At 51.4% G+C, this 16,568-nt stretch overlaps 1 protein-coding gene and 1 long non-coding RNA gene across 4 annotated transcripts in view; one reads left to right on the plus strand and one right to left on the minus strand.

Annotated features, from left to right (window-relative positions):
* TENM4 (teneurin transmembrane protein 4) overlaps positions 1-16,568 on the minus strand; it is a 786,343-nt gene that overhangs the window by 243,299 nt on the left and 526,476 nt on the right.
* On the plus strand, positions 6,495-16,516 carry LOC110262212. 3 transcript variants are annotated; one of them, XR_002346967.1, is made up of 3 exons: positions 6,495-7,717; positions 10,105-11,103; positions 15,287-16,516. It is a non-coding gene; the product is annotated as an uncharacterized LOC110262212 (long non-coding RNA). The 3 variants fall into 3 exon arrangements; XR_002346966.1 differs by lacking the exon at positions 15,287-16,516 and having other exon boundaries at positions 10,105-10,256; positions 10,872-11,849; XR_002346968.1 differs by lacking the exon at positions 15,287-16,516 and having other exon boundaries at positions 6,495-7,406; positions 7,538-7,717; positions 10,105-11,849.

Below are 16,568 nucleotides of genomic sequence, written 5' to 3' on the forward strand. Positions count from 1 at the left end.
AACCTTTTTGAGCCTCAATTTTCTCATCTTTAAAATGGGGGGAAAGTGCGTTTTAAGGGAACCACAGAGCTACCGTAATGTCAAAGGAGGCAACCAATGGCAAGGAAATATTTCTGAAGTTCACACAATTGACAAAATATTCCATTTCCTCTCCAAGCCTGTATTTCACAGAGGAGACTGAGAGCTGGTGGACACTGGATCCAAACGGATCCAAGGCAGGTATGGGCTTCCGAAGCCTTCCTTGGCTCAGGAGACAGCTTTCTGGACATCATCAGGCAAAATCAAGGGTGAGGCACTCTCAGCGTTATGGCTATTTTTAGTGGAAAAGGCATCACTTTCTGCTTTGGGGGTAACCTAGGTTTTTGTGCCCATGTGTTATAAGGCAAATCTGGTGGGAGTGGGATTGGGTAGCAATAGAAGGGAAAAAAAAACAGAAACGCATCTGAACAGATCACTTCCTGCCTACAAACTGCTATTTTCAGGATCATGCCCACACGGAGTCAACCAAGCCCTTCAGAATTTGATCCACACCTGTCTTTCCAGCCTTGTCTCCCATCAGCTCACTCCCTGTGCCCTCTACTCCAGCCGCACCTTCCCCTCAGAGACCAAGAGATCTGCTGGGGCCACTCAGTAGCTGGAATTTCAATTCCAATGAAGATGGTCCCCAGAAGGGCCAGAGGATGTGAATGGTACCCTCTGAAGATGTGCCAGGCTGTGGTCCTGGACCGGAAGGGAGAGAACAGGGATGACGGGAAGGGAGAGAACCTGGGAGCCAGTAGAACACGCAGAGGGTCCCACTCAGAAAACAGGCTTAGACCAGGGAGAAGGTAAAGGGTCATTGTTTTGTGATGTGACCCTTAGGCCAGGGTCATTTATTGTGTCCAGCTGCCCTCAGGCAGCACTTTAATGGAGATATTTGGCGCCTGGGAGAGAAGCCAGCAGCAGCAGTGGCCTCCTGCGCTGCCTGAGTGTCCCTCCCCATCCTTGGCCTTTCAGGCTGCTGGCTGCAGTCCAGGCTACTGCTGTCCGCCAGTTATGAGAAGGCTCACAGAGAAGGGTGACTGAGTCCTTGCTCCTGGCCTCTCACGAGCAGTCAACCTTCCCACGGCATTTGACCTAATTGATATTAATAGTTACTGGCATGTATCTGACTGAGCACATACTACTACAGGCACTTTCACAGCCTTAACTGCTCCAATGCTCACCATAGCCCCTAGAGGGCAGTGTTATTGTCAGTCCCATTTTATAGATGAGGAAGCTGAGGCTTACAAAACTAGCGTGTGGTCCTTTTGAATCCAGAGCCTGAATTCTGTGCACCAAAAGCATGGTGCCTTTGCATAAAACACAGCTGCCTGATCATCTCAGTCCATGGCCAAAGGCAGGGAAAAAACCCTCAGCGACGAGAGCAAGCATTCAAGGTCTGAGTCAAGCCTGCAGACACCTGCTTTGTGACTAAATGGGGATGCCAGGCTCTGGCTTCTGCCAACTGTTTAGAAGCACTACCAATGGTCCTGAAAGATGAGATTTTAAGAATAAGCATCTGAAAGGAAATTCTCCATTGGAGATAAGGAATGTCCTGGCCCAGATCCATTCTGTTTTTTTGAAGCTCAGCTCAGTTGCCACCCGCTCCAGAAAGCCTGCTTTGATCTACCCTCCTCAAAGTTCTCTTTTCCTCCGCTGAATGCCAACACAGCAGGTAACTGGGACCGCTTCCACTTCCCCTCCCCCCAGAGCATGCATGCTGAGGTCACCACTTTGCCTCTGCCAGGATATATAAAAATCCCTGCACCCTCTGTGCTGTTGATCACAGGTCCTAGGACCAAGCAGATGCTCAACAGAGGCTTATTGAGCGAACGGCTCATGTGAGTGGCCTGGGCAGTCTGCCCAGGAGATAAGGAGGGTGTGGAGGATATCCGCACACCCAAATTGACAGCAGACCAAGTGGCTCTCTAGGCTGTGGGCCCAGGCAACCCTTTACTTAGTCGCCGGGAACCAGAGCTCCAGATGCTTGAGCTGGGCTCTTTGTTTCCCCCGGTTCCGAGAACACCAGGAAAGGGGACTGTGCTGTTTCCCAGGTTCCCCAGCAAGAGGCTCTGTGTTTGGGGGCGCACTGGAAATGTATGCACAACTCCAAAAAAGACGTGGCCTTCTCAACGAGCAAATGTTTTCTCTGGTCTGAGTGGAGTCTCCTTTCTGCTCCTATGGCCCTCTTTTCTCCCCAGTTTAGACTCCCATCTTTAGAGGGAACTCAGAATCCACTCCCTCATCCACCGTGTACCGAACCCCCTTTCTGTGCCAGGACCTGGAAACCCGGTGCTGGAAATACACAGGCGAATGAGGTAGAGGCGGTCTGAGAGAGGAATCTCTTTTGATATCTGCTCCCTGGCTGGGGGGCCTCCAGGAACCCAGGTCCTCTCCTGGTCCTCGGTCTGTGCACCTGCGAAGGGTGCACATATTCCTACGTCAGCACTTTCTGGAGGATGCCCTTTGTTCAGGTGCCAAGCACACAGTGGGTCCCTACTGCCCCCCGAGGGGATGGGCCTGTGTGCCATTCACCTCATATCCCCAGTAAATATTTATGGACTGTGATGGGGGGAGGGGACAGCAAGTCGGATAGATGGACGTCTTGTCTGCACCAGCAATGGCTTCTTTCCTGCTACCTGGGAGTAAGCACTGGGGCGTGTGATTCCAATTTATACCCTCTTCTTGCAGATCCAGTCACCGAGGATGTCTCTGAATCAAGCCCAAAGAGGAGTCACTTTTACCATGACACTGCTCACCTCTGTCAGAAAAGGCCACTGGCTTATCTGAGCTTTGCAAGCCTGGTTTTCCAGGACGCTGTTTTTTTTTTGTTTGTTTGTTTGTTTGTTTTCTTTTTTTTGCTTACTACAAGTTCTCACATATATTTATAGTTGCTGGTTCCCCTCTGACACCTCAGCCATTTTTTCGTTTTATATGCACAAAAGTTCTGGACACCAAAGCCTCTGGCCTGTATCTCCCTGAACTGAGGTCATCGTGAGGCTTGTTCAGAGCGATGAGCACGGCAGCAGGTAAGAGAAAGAGGCCAGGTGTGGATGTCAGACAACCCTGCGTTCAAGGTTTGGCTCTGCCACTTAAAAGCTGTGTGACCTGAATCAAGGTACTTAACTTCTCTGCAGCGTCAGTTTCCTTATCATTAAATGGAGACAACGCCCACCTTCCAGGGGCTGTTATGAGAAGTAGCTGAGATCATGTGTGTAAGGTGCTTAGCACAGTGCCTGAAATACAGTAACGCTAAAAAAAAAAAAAAAAAAAATTAATTCCAGTTATGATAAAGCCATGCTGAATGGATAAGTTTGCTAAACTGTCACCATGGCAACCCCTCTATACAGCATTCACAACAGAGGTGCCAAAGCAAAAAGCCTTGAGCGAGAAAGAGCAGGAAAATGCCTAGCAGAAAGGTGGTCCTCTTTTGTCACCTTTAAGCCCCACTCTGGACGATCCCACTGGCTTCCTGGAGCCCTGGTCTCGGGAAGGTGCCTGTAGCTCAACATGCAGATCAAAGCAATGAGAATGGCTCCAGCCAGGCACGCAGAACTCGACTGGACACGTGGGGTCTCCCTGTCTTCAAAGACGTGGGCTCCCTTCTGCGTCAGGCAAGCCTCTCGGAGCAAACCTGGGGGCCACTCTCTCCTGGGTTCAGGGTGGTCCCCGAGGAGAGGGCCCCTGGCATTGCTCCATCATCAGCAATGCTGGACAGGCCTGCTGTGGTGTGCAGGGACTTGCTGAGTTTCAAGATGAGGATGAGCCCTGGCCTTGACAAAGAGCTGGTGTCTGGGGGACGGATGTAAAGGAACACACAGGGTCTCCCAGACCGAGGTTCAGACGTGGCTCCGCCTCTGACAAGCTGCACGATGCGGGGCAAGTCACCCAAGTTCTCTGCAGCTCTAATTACCTATAAAATGAGTATATGACAGTCACGTAAGGCAAGGAGGGAGGGGGGAGGGCTACTGTGGATCGAATACACACGGATCCAAAGACGGAAACAAACAAGGTCACGGGGAGTGAGCGGACACAGGGAAAGTGCTCGCCTCGACGGCTGTCACACAGAGAGAGTTCCACAAGCACTGGCTCCCAGAATCCCTGTTAGCCTGGAACTGCGGCCCCCTGGAGCTCCACGGAGCGCAGAATGGGCTGCCAGCCGGACAGTCCGGGTTGGGCAAAGGTTCATGACAAGTGACATGGGCCCTGTGTCTAATGGGTATTCTAGACAGCGGATATGTGGAGGCCCAGAGCCTGAGTGAGTGAAGCGGGCACGGGGTTGGCACGGGCACTTCTGGAGGTAGTGTGGGGTGGCTGTGAGGGGACAGTGCAGGAGGTCAGCTGGAGACACTGGGAGCAGGCCTGGGTGGTGGTGGCTGCCTAGAGATGCTAAACCAAAGAACTCGGCCTTTATCTGTTGGGGGCGGGGGAGGGGGGTGTGCACTCCAGAGGGGCTATGAGCAGGGAGGGCCACGAGCACGCGGGCATTTGAGGCAGATTCCCGGTGCCCACATGCAGGATGGAGCAGGCTGCAGGCAGGACCCAGACAGACTGTGGGTGCCTGATGGCTACAAAGACCCCAGGAGAGCACGTCATTATCCTGTTACAAGAGCATATTCACAAGCAAAAGGCATAAACTTCCAGGGTTTTGGCCCCGGCCAAGAATCCAAATGCGTCAACAGCCCTGCGATCCAGGCCAGCGCCGGCTCCGGGAGAGGGTACCAGGCTGGGCGCCCACCTCCAACCCCGAGCACCAGCCGCCAGGCGCCCGAAGGTCTCCTGGCTGCGGAGTAAACGACGGCCCGGCGTGCGCTGTAGTCATTAATCGGGCCCTAAAGATTGTCAGATATGAAGGATGATGGTATTTAATTATCATAAAACACAGAAACTCCAGCCGCCTGGGAATGCCAAGAGAAAGAGTGATTTGGCTTCCATTAAAATGCCATCGACTACCACGGACTCGGGATGGTGATATAGCAGTGCTGAGAGCTTAGCTAATGAACCTTGGCCTCCACGACCAATTTAGAGAGCCCGGCAAGCTCTCTGTCACCACAGTCGGCAGCCGGGGTCTGAGGGCCTGACTTCCAGACTCTGTTCTGCCTCCTTCAGGCTGTGTGATCTCGGACGATGGATGGAACCTCTCTGAGATGTGGCTTTTCCGCTCGTCCAATGGCTACGGAAGCACCTCACTCCCTGGAGGATCCTGGGGAAGGTCGGAGACAACTACCAGCGTTATTCTTCTGGCCTCAGAATGAATAAAAACAGGGACGTCCAAGTGGGAACCACCGGGTCTGAGCCTGAGGCCAGAGGCTGCACGTGCGGGCTGCTTCCTCCCGAACCCGTGCTTTCTGTGTGTCTTCACTGCTGTGCTGTCGGTTCTCGGTCACGGCCAACGTGCAGGGATTCCAAAGGGCGCTCAGGGATGGGGCGTGCCCCCGGAGGCCGGGCTGCAGACCAGGGCTTCCTGAGGCTCCCCGCCCAGTGCTGTGCTCGTGATGGGGAGTAAGAAAGCGCACCCCAAGGTCACAGTCTGGGTGCGCCTGCCCCCGGCTCATTCCGTCGGGGCAGAACTGAGGGGCACGCACAGCCTGTCACAGTGCACGTGCGGGAACCAGTAATGAAGAGACAGCATCTGAACCTAATGCAAAAGCCTCCTTGCATATGGTGAGTGATTTTCCAAACAGGACTGTCTGGAAATGGGGAAGGGGCTGTTTTCTGATTGTTACAGGGAAAGCACGCCTGGTGTTTGGTGGGTGGGGGCCGGGAAAGCCGGACCCGATGATCCCAAGAGGCAGCGGTTGGTCTAGTCCTAGTTCGTCTCGGATGGCAAACAGCTAATGCAAGAGTTTATTCCGTTTGCCTCCACCCTTGACCCCAGGTTCAATCACTCTCTGTCATGGGAGGTGATCACTAAGGACTGTGTCACCTGGGCTCCCTGGCCCCCTGGCTTCGACAGGGTTGGCTAACTGTTCGCATAGTGGGACACTGATGTGGGGTGGTAAGGTCACCTGCAGCCCCCTCCTCTGCAGCCCTGCTTCAGGGAAGTCGTCTCAGGCAGCAGCTGCATCCCAGTCGTTTCTCAGAAGAGGAAGACCTTGAACTAAGTGTTGAAGTGGAGACAGGGCGGAGGTGTATAAAGGGGAGGGAGCAGGCCTTCTTGGCAGGGGGCTGTGTCAGCAAAGGCCCCCAGGCTGAGAGAGACAGGCCCCTTAAGGCAGCAGGATGCCGTGGAGACAGGGACACAGGGAGTGGAGAGCTGTGAGGGGGAGGCTGGAGCCCGCCTCTAAGAGCCGGCAGCCAGAGGGACAGCTTTTTTTTTTTTTTTTTTTTGTCTTTTTGCCTTTTCTAGGGCCGCTCCCGCGGCATATGGAGGGTCCCAGGCTAGGCCACCAGCCTGTGCCAGAGCCACAGCAACACAGGATCTGAGCCGAGTCTGTAACCTACACCACAGCTCACGGCAACGCCAGATCCTCAACCCACTGAACAAGGCCAGGGATCGAACCCACAACCTCATGGGTTCCTGTTCGGATTCGTTAACCACTGTGCCACAACAGGAATTCCCAGAGGGACCGCTTTAAGGGTGTCAAAGGGCTCACTCCAACTCCCAGCCTTTTAAAACCAAACCTTAGAGTAGTCATGGGAGTGAACCAGAATGCTCAGGCTTCGTTCAAATGTGCGAGGAACTCTGTGACCAGCAGTGGATGCTCTCCTAGGGTGGGCGAGGGGAGGGGCACGCTCCGACCAGACAGTTGGGGGAACAGCAGAGTGTCAGAGTCTCTGTTAGAGGCGGGAACAGCCTCACTCTCTGGTCCCAAGGTCATGGTAATTGACAGACAAATAAGCCGAGAGCGGGAAAAGCTGCCCGTTCCAAGAGTGTGTATGAACAACTTGGCAGGACCACCATCTGAACCTGGGAGAACTATCTCCCCACGTATGTTTAGTCAAACCTCATTCCTGCATGTGCCCCTCTCAGCTGCTGACTGCTGCGTGACCTTGGGCAAGGCAGTTAACCTCTCTGAGCTCCAGTTTCCCCAAGTGACAAACAAGAGGAGGAGGTGGTAGGGGTCCCCTCTAATTCTAAAATCAAGGCTGTTATCATTCTTCCCAGATGAACCTGGGATATTGGTTAATGAACAACTGCTGGTGAAAGCTGGGCACAGCAAGTCGTGGACTGGACTCTGCCGTGTGATGGGCACCAAGGGGGCAAAAAGATGGACAAGAAGGAAAAGAAACATGGGTTTTTGTCCTCCCGCCCTCTCTGCTCCCTTGCTTTCCTTCCTTCCCCAAAGGTCACTCTCTACAGGCCTCGCTCTTGACACCGGAGACCCAGAGATGGAGTAGACAAAGCCCCCGCCTGTCAAATCTGAACCGACTGCTTGGAAAAGGTTGTCTGCCGCCACCGGGGACCTTTTCTGGGTACATGGCTTTCCCCCGACTTAAAGCTGAGTCCACCGCAGGGCAGAACTTGTCCTGGGAAAGCTTTGTGCTTGTCAAGTAAGTTTTCTTTCCTTCACAGTCACCTTCCTGCCCTTTTCAAAAAAGGGCTGACCCAGAAACGGTGAGGTCAAGTCCCAAATCAACAAGAAACCTTGTGTGTGCGTGAGTGTCGGAGGTGGGATTCTGCTCTGCAGGACGCTGCAGTGGGCTGGAGCAGCCCAGGAAGCCCATGGAAACGGAGTGGGCTGCATTCACAGAGGTAATGCACTGGGCATGAGGGCGGTAATGGTGGGGCTGGCCGATCAGCTGGAGGGGCCGGAGGAGGGACCCGGATTGGGGGTTATGTCCGTGCTCTGGGGGCTGATCCTCCCGGGCGGGGGTCTCTGCACCTGGTTAGTGCTTTCCTCGGCTTCCTTGGATGGGGAGGGGTTTAGCAACTGTGCTCCTCTGGGGGTGAGTGAAGGACTGATGCTTTAGCCTGGGACAGAGATGCGTCAGGGGAAAGGCGTAAAGAAAGAGCCTGTGGCTGGGAGTCCAGCTGAAACACACCACATGCCTCACGACTAGTTTTCCAAGTCTCATCACTTATGCCGCCCAATTCATAGCTAGGAAATTAAACACCCCATTACGTGGTGCAGTTCAGAGTCCTACGATGAAGCCCTGTTCTCAGATTTGTCATTGACTCACTCTGGGACTTTGGGAAACTCCCTTCCCCTCCCTGGGCCTCCAAGTGTCTGAAAAAGGAGGTTCCTTTATTTTATAGATGATCTCCTGAGGTTCCTTCCAGACTCTGAGTCTGATTGCTCAGGGCTTCCCTTGTTCCTCTCAGGGAATTTTCTGGAAAGAAGGTAATCGGAAAAGCACTACGGATGCATTCAAACAGCCAAAGGGTGGAGGAAGGACAAATCCACTCTGTGTGGCTCTTTAGGAGGAAGAATCAGGGCCAAGGGCAGGAGGTTACCCAGAAGGAGCAGTTCAAGTCCAGGGAACCCTTCTCTGTGCCAAGCTCTACAATGCGCTACCTCTCAAAACAATCAATGCCGTGGTTTTGAGTAACTAGCCTGTTGTCACTGCTGTGGCTTGGATTACTGCTATGGCTCTGGTGGATCTTTGGCCCAAGAACTTCTGTATGCTGCAGGCACGGCCAAAAAAAAAAAAAAAGAAAGGAAAAAGAAAAAAAAAAGTGGCCATCTACAAAGCAGAAACAGACTCACAGACAGAGAGAGTCTGGGGGCAGGGGGTTAGGAAGTGGGATGGACAGGGAGTTTGGGGTTAGTAGATGCAAACTCTTACATTTAGAATGGACAAGCAGTGAGGTCCTACTGCACAGCACAGGGAACCACATCCAGTCTCTTGGGATAGACCATGACGGAAGATAATATGAGAAAGGGAATGTATATATATGTATGACTGAGTCACTTTGCTGTATAGCAGACATTGTTACAACACTGTAAATCAATTATACTTTAAAGCAAAAAACTAACTGTAAAGTAAAGCAAAAAATACACACACACACACACACACACACACACACACACACACATGCATGGCCTATTATAAAGAATTACAGTATATCCACTACCAAGAGTGGCTAATTCAAATAAGAATGGACATTAAAAAATTGAAGTTAAAACAATGATCTGGTTGGAAAAGGGTAAAAAAAAGTGGCCTCTGTCTCTTCTCTGAACTTGAAGCCTCTGCCACACTAATGGCTTCCTGCTCCCCATCCCCCAATCAGCCCCCATCCTGTGCTCCTGATCTCAGTGTCACTGGCTGCTGCCAGCACCCCGCCCTCGTCATAGCAGGTGGCTGGGAATCTCCACGGCTGTTCTTTTTCGGGTTCAGCAGCTCAGCCATGACGACAAGGGTGCTGGCTTTCCCCTTCCACTTCTCTGTGGAATCCTCACCACCCCCGTAGTCACTGCCTCAGGTCAGACTCTCAGCAGCCGACACCTGAGCCAGGGCCATAGCTGACACTGGGGTCCCAGCCCCCAGGCTCACCCTCCGTCCCGTTCACAACCTCCATCAGCTGAAACGAACTTCCTAAAGGAGAATAATCATGTCGCTCCCCTGCCATAACGCCTTCCAGGCTCCCCACTGCCCGGAGGATGAGGCCCCGGCCCAGTGCTCCAGGGCTGCACCTGGAGCTCTCCATTCCCTCTGAAGGAGGTGCCAAGGTTCCCAGGCTAATTATAAACCGCTGGTGAAACGGCTCACTGCGTGCCATTTCCTTCTGCACGGAAGGCAAGGCGTTCTTCATTCCTTTACCTGGTTAACTCAGATTAGCAATTACCTTCTCCAGGAAGGTAATTGCTAATCTGAGTAACCCTGCACCCCCACACCACCCCCTGCCCAGTTTGGGTTCGAAGCTCCTCTTCTGGGCTCTTCTAGCCCCCATGGCTCACCCTAAGTTATGATCCCTTGTTTGTATATCCGCCTCTTCTACCAGCCTGTGTGTGCCAAGGGCAGAGGTCTTATCTTAATTCATCACAGGCTGTGAGGCCAGAACATGACTCCTCTCTCTGGGGCACCCAGCAGGCCCCCAGGTGCTGCCCCCGGTTCTTGAGGGGCATGGGGCAGGGTGGGGTCCCTGAGCATCCTGACCGTTCTCTTCAAACTTGACCTGATGCTTTCCAAACTACACAGGTTAGACAGCTGACTGCTAAGATGGGCATACACTCTTTACATTTTCATCGACAGTTGAAGAAGCCACGCCAAGGAACTCAAGACGGTGAATCTCAAGGATCCCACAGGGAAGAGCCTGTTTTGTTGAAACCGACATTAGCAGTGAAGGGCAGGTACTTTATCAGATGGTTTTCCTTATTCTGCCCCCCACCCCCATGGCATGGGCCTTGCAGGAGGCTAAAGAGCACACAGAGGGAGAGGTGAATTCTCATCTGTCACATTCACAGCCGCTTTCTCCTGGAAGAGATGCCTAGATGAAGCGGCAGGTTGCTGGGACCCAGAGAGCATCTGTGCGTGGTTTAGGTGCCCTGGCTGAGACTCAAGCTGCCTTGGGTTCAATGCCACGTCCTCCTCTTACACACCGGGACACGCTACACATCTTTTTGGGACCCCAGTTTCATGCCACTGTGGCCAGAAGGGTTAGTGCTGAGTTGGGGGGAACTGAGTTTGAAACCAGGTCCTACCACTTACTGGCTCTAGGGCTCTGGGTGAGTTTTTAACCTCTGCAAACCCTGCTTTCTCCATCTGTAAAGTGGGGATGATAGCACCAGCTGCTTCCTAGTGTTGGTTCGGGGGGTGAGCGAGACAGGGCACCTAGGGTCCTGGGCAAAGGACTGGCAAATAGAAGGACTAAGCTGAGCTTCGCTATGTGTCCCTCGCATCGAATCACACTCCCCTTGGGCCGTGGGGTCTGCGAGGGCAGAGATCTGATCTGTCTTTTCTCCTAGGGCTTGGTCTTGCCGAAACCTGCAGCTGCCTTCCCTCGAGAGGCTATTACGCTGTCAGCAAGTGCTGGACGAATGAAATGCATGAATGCCTTGCCCAGGCAGTGTCTTCAGGCCTAGGCACCGGGAGGCTGTCATCCAGAAGGAGAATGATGCTAAGCAGGGCTCAGGAAGGTTTCCTCATTTCACCTTCGGAGCAAGACGAAAGGCGGATTCTGACTCCCCCAGTTTACAGGTGTGGAAACTGAGCTTCACTAATTCGCCATGCCTTTGCCTATGACTTTCTCGGATGGGACATCTCAGGCCTCAGCATTCAGGGCAACTTTATGAAACCTCTCGAGGTCACACCACTAGCCAAGATTCCATGTACTGAGTCGTTTATCACATGCAAAACCTCTCGTAGGTTTTTGTTTTGACTGAAAACCAACCATGTCAATAGTTATGTGGATGAGGTGTTTTGGGGACCACAAAAGCGTCCCTGTTTGATGGCACCAGAACAACAACCCTAAGAGGCAGGTGTTATTATCCTTTCACACGTGCAGAAACTGAGGCGGCAGATCCTCTTAGCAGGGACCTAAGCCAGAGCCCTCCCAGCCTCTAGAAGCTGCACGCAAACAAATAGCTCCCACCTCGGCCAAAGAGCACCCACCCAAACCCAGCAGGTCATAAGGTGGCATGAGCCCTTTGCCCGCGTGATCTTGACTTTCTTCCTCAGGCCATAAAAGGCTCCACTTAGAGGAAAAGGCAGAGGGCTTCCAACTAATTATACTATCAGAGAGATGCTTTCCATCATTTATGACACGATCACATGTGGCTTTTCCTTTTGATATGAGCTCAGGAGATCTTAAGCAGGTATGCCATCCATCAATGTCCATGAGCCAAGTCATACTAGGAACAGATAAAAGGAATCTGTCTGCCTGAAGTCCTCTGCAGAGTGTCCGGCTCAATCCCCAGGCTGCAGAAATGTAATAATTGTACCGATAATGGCCTCAAGGTATTAAAGCCTTACTGGGCCGCCAGTTTCGCTGCTAAGCATCCCTAACACGCCTTCCCCCACTCCCTCTTCCCGAGAGTCCTCTGAGGCAGGTGTAAGAGGAACACAAGGCAGTGGGGCGGGAGTGTGGGCTCTAGAGCGAGAGCGGCCTGGGTTTGAATCCTGGCTCTACCACGTGCCAGAGGGGTGGCTGTGCTCAAGTTACTTAGCTCTCCTTGTGCCCGTCTTCCCTGACTTGGCGTGTGGAGATAATACTCGTGGAGCGGCTGAGGGGGTTCATGCAAAGCGCTAAGAGCACTCATGGCACACGGCACGTACTCACTAAATGCTAGCGATCGTTATGTCTGTTCTACTGATGAGGAAACTGAGGCTCAGAGGGAGAATCTGCTCATGCTCCATAGCTGCTCGGTGCCAAGACTGGAATTCAGAGCTAACTTCAACGCCCATGCTCTTAACGGCCCTGGCATACTTTCTACACTTCACCCTACGGTACTCCATAAACGGTAGTATTCTTAGCAGTAGTATTACTACTTGAGAACGCGTGCTCTAAGTGCTGTGCTCCTGGTCAGTGCCCTCCCAAGATGACCGACCCCCAGCTCCTGCCCTTTCTCTTCCACGGCATCACATGCAGCTTGCAGGGCAAGTCCCCATAGCAAGGGCATAGACGGCGCCAACTTCATCTCGATGCAAAAAGTGTACAGTCTGTGGGCACCACCTGGGCTCCTTCCCCAAGTTAATTCTTTTCTCTCAGCTGTGGAATATTTTATTTTGCCAATTTCAGAATCTACTTATGTTAAAAAAGAAAGGGAGAGAAATCCAATCAGCCTAGCTCAGGTTTGCGAAACAAATAATGCAGCCAGCACAGAACCTTAATCAGTTATATCCATAACCTGGGTGATCACTGCTCTGCCTAATTTCTACAGCCTGGGGCCTCCTACAGAAAATGTCTCTTGACAATACAGCATGCAAGGCAGAGGCTCGCTGGCACTGCTGAAGGGGTGCAGAACTCCAGGCTTGGAATCTTGATGAATCTGAAGCAAACCTGGATTGGGAGGCATGGCCCCCTGGAATCCACCCCCACCTTAAAACGGTCATACTCCATTTTCTTTCCCTTTTTTTTTTTTTTTTTGGTCTTTTTAGGGCTGCATCTGAGGCATATGGAGGTTCCCAGGCTAAGGGTCGAATCGGAGCTGCAGCTGCTGGCCCATACCACAGCCATAGTAACGCGGGATCCTAGCTGTATCTGCAACCTACACCACAGCTCATGGCAACGCTGGATCCTTGTCCCACTGAGCGAGGCCAGGGATTGAACCTGCATCCCCACAGATACTAGTCGGGTTTGTTAACAATGAGCCATGACAGGAACTCCTCTTTAAATAATAATAATAATAAGGAAATGGAAGAAATAAACTTTTACCTGGCTGCTTCTTTTGTTTTCTGGAAGAAATAAAGAAGAAAGGCCAAGCTTAGTGCCCTGGAGAGGATGGATAAGTGATTCAGGGTCTGACTGACATGGGTTTGAATTCTGGCCCGGCCAATAGCTAGCTGTGTGACCTAGACAAATTATTTCACCTCTCTGAGAACATCTGCAACATAGAGAGAATTGTACCTACTCACGGATGGAAAATTAAGTGAGAGAAGAGTGAGTTTCCTACTAGACTGTGAGCTTTGTATTCCCAACACTTAGCACGACTTTATTCTTAAGTTGCATATAAATGCTTCCTGATTGTGCTTACAGTCCTAATGTTCACTGTTTACTGAGTGACTACCGTGTGCAGGGACCATGCTCAACTTTTTACATGCACGATCTTATTTTATCCTAAAAATAACCTTGCAAAGCATGCATTATCATCTCTCTTCCAGCTCTGAGACAACTGAGGCTCTGAAAAGTTAGGAGACTTGTTCAGAATCATGCAAGTAAGAGGGGAGCCATGCGAAAACCACAGAGGCAGAGCCAGGACCCACACCGGGCCTGCGGACTCTACTTCTCTGGCCCGCCCCCTCTTTCCACAGCACCCATCAAATGTCAGGCACAGCACATTCTCAAGGAGAGTCATTTCCCCTTTCTTTCTCCTTCTGACCTCTTGTGTTTTGGGATTGCTTGGGGGAACTCAGAAATCAGAGTAATATTTCAGGATATTTAGAGGGGCTTAGTCATCATTTTCAACCAACATCTGCTGAACATTTGCAGCAGGCTTACTCTGGGTTCCCGGGCAGACACGTCCATCCTTGCTGTGGCTTCCCAGACTCCTGAGTCTAACTCTCCTGAGTGACCTGGGGGCAGGGAAGGTGCCCAGGCAGGTGCTCGGTGCGTCTGATTCTGCCTATTTGTGCCCTGCCCATCGTCCCAGGTGGCAGGGGTAGGCCTGCACCCTAGTTCTAGCCCTGCCCTGATCTCGCTGGCACAGGTCCAATCGCCCACCTCTCTGGGTCTCAGTTCCTCCGTGTGTGACTAGAGAGCATTAGACCTGATTCATCTGCTCAGCAAATATTTCTGTCAGTTGTTTCCAAAGTCTCCGAGAATCGTACTAATAGTTCCCTCCCAATTACCCTATGTTTGAAAATAACTTTTGCTTCATACAAGCTATATTCATTAACTAACCATTAACTGCTTTCCCATTTTTAATCAAACACTTGTAAAGCTGTTGATCAGAATTTCTGATAGGACCAAGAGGATTCGGTGAATGGATCCCGAGTACCTGGCTCACGGCTGACGTGCAGGAGGCCCTGTGTGTCCTAAGTGAATGAATGGCTGGCTGGCTGGAAGAATGGATGGATGCCTGGTGCTAAGGAGAAGGGCACTAAATGGTGGGAACATACAGAGTCAGAGAGAGCTTCCCTCAGTGCCAGCTCTGCCATTCACAAGCTGTTTGATCTTAGCGAGCTCACTCCTCACTAAGGCTCAACCTTCCCACCTATGAAAGGCAGACAGGTCTGTCTTACAGGAATGCTGTGAAGCTGATTAATCATAATAACAATTATGGGAGTTCCCGTCGTGGCGCAGTGGTTAATGAATCCGACTAGGAACCATGAGGTTGTGGGTTCGGTCCCTGCCCTTGCTCAGTGGGTTAACGATCCGGCGTTGCCGTGAGCTGTGGTGTAGGTTGCAGACACGGCTCGGATCCTGTGTTGCTGTGCCTCTGGCGTAGGCCGGTGGCTACAGCTCTGATTCAACCCCTAGCCTGGGAACCTCCATATGCCACGGGAGCGGCCCAAGAAATAGCAACAACAACAACAACAACAACAACAACAACAAAAAGACAAAAAAAAAAAATAATAATAATAACAATTATGGACAAAACAGCAGCTAACACACATACAATGCACAGTATATGCCAGGCACTAGTCTAAATGCTTTATACATATTAACCCAATTTCATGATAAGCCTATGAGGTAGTTACTATTATTATTTCTGTTCTATAGATGGGGAAACCGTAGCATGAGAAGGATGTTACGTAACTTGCCCAAGGACATACATGCGTGATGGAGACAGAACCGAAGCCCAGGCAGTTCTGGGTGAGCTTTGTGCAATGACGGCGCCTGTGTGTCCACCTGATCGCTACTGGCCCAGCGACAGCAACGGGGACAGAGCATGCAGTGCTGTCAGATACGGACTCTGCTGGGGACTGGACCACAGGGACCTTAGCGAATTCGAGGAAAATGAAGCCAGTGCTGTCCATTTAACCTCTGTTTCTGGAAGACACGGAGAATTCCTCTTGCTCAAGGCTGTTTCTATCCACCATGCCTTTGCCTCTTTAGGGTCACTATGTGACTTTCGCCTGCCTGGCATTTCTTCTGATGATAGGAATTCTCTCTTTGTTTGGGGGAACCCTACTCTCAACCTCTGAATTTGGATGGACTTGGCTTCCTGGAGGCCAAGGACAGCATCTCCATTCCTCTGTCCAGGGTGTTTGATTCAGGCAGGGACATGTGACCTTGGACTATGGGCAAAGAGGCACTGTCTTTTCCCTGGGTTTACAGAGCTGGCAGCATCCAAGCCCGGTGGGTCCCTCTGTCATCAGATGGGGAATGCCTGCATGACTATGAGGTTAAACAAAGAGAAACAGAGTCAAGAGACAGAGAAAGAGACTCATGGAGATGTTATTTGGATGCCTGGATCTAGCCACACTGCTAGGGAAATGACCCCCCGGACTTTTTAGTTCTATCACTCATTCACATTTTCTTTTCTTATAAAAAGCACTTGGAGTTGGGTTTCTAGCCTTTACAGCTGGGAGTCCTGTCCAAACCACTCTGACTGCTTACTCAGCCTGGAGTTCCTCTCCTGGTCTCCTCCCCAATCCATGAGGTTGAAACTCAACTCAGAGACGGCATGAGCCCAATGTTCACTGCAGCACTATTGACAATAGCCAAGACGTGGAAGCAACCTAAATGCCCACTGACAGATGCGTGGGTAAAGATGACATGGTACATTTATATAATGGAATATTACTCAGCCTTGCAAAAAAGAATGTAGTAATGCTATTTGCAACAACATGGATGGACAGGGAGATCATCATAATAAGCGAAGGAAGCCGTAGAAAGGCAAATATCATGATATCACTTACATGTGGAATCCTTAAAAAATATATTACAGATGAACCTATATACAAAACAGAAATAGACTCCTAGGCATAGAAAACAAATTTATGGTTACCGAAGGGGAAAGGGGGGGGGTAAATTAGGCGTTTGGGATTAACATATACAC

This window comes from Sus scrofa, chromosome 9 (assembly GCF_000003025.6).
Source record: "Sus scrofa isolate TJ Tabasco breed Duroc chromosome 9, Sscrofa11.1, whole genome shotgun sequence".
In the NCBI taxonomy this organism is placed as follows: Eukaryota; Metazoa; Chordata; class Mammalia; order Artiodactyla; family Suidae; genus Sus; species Sus scrofa.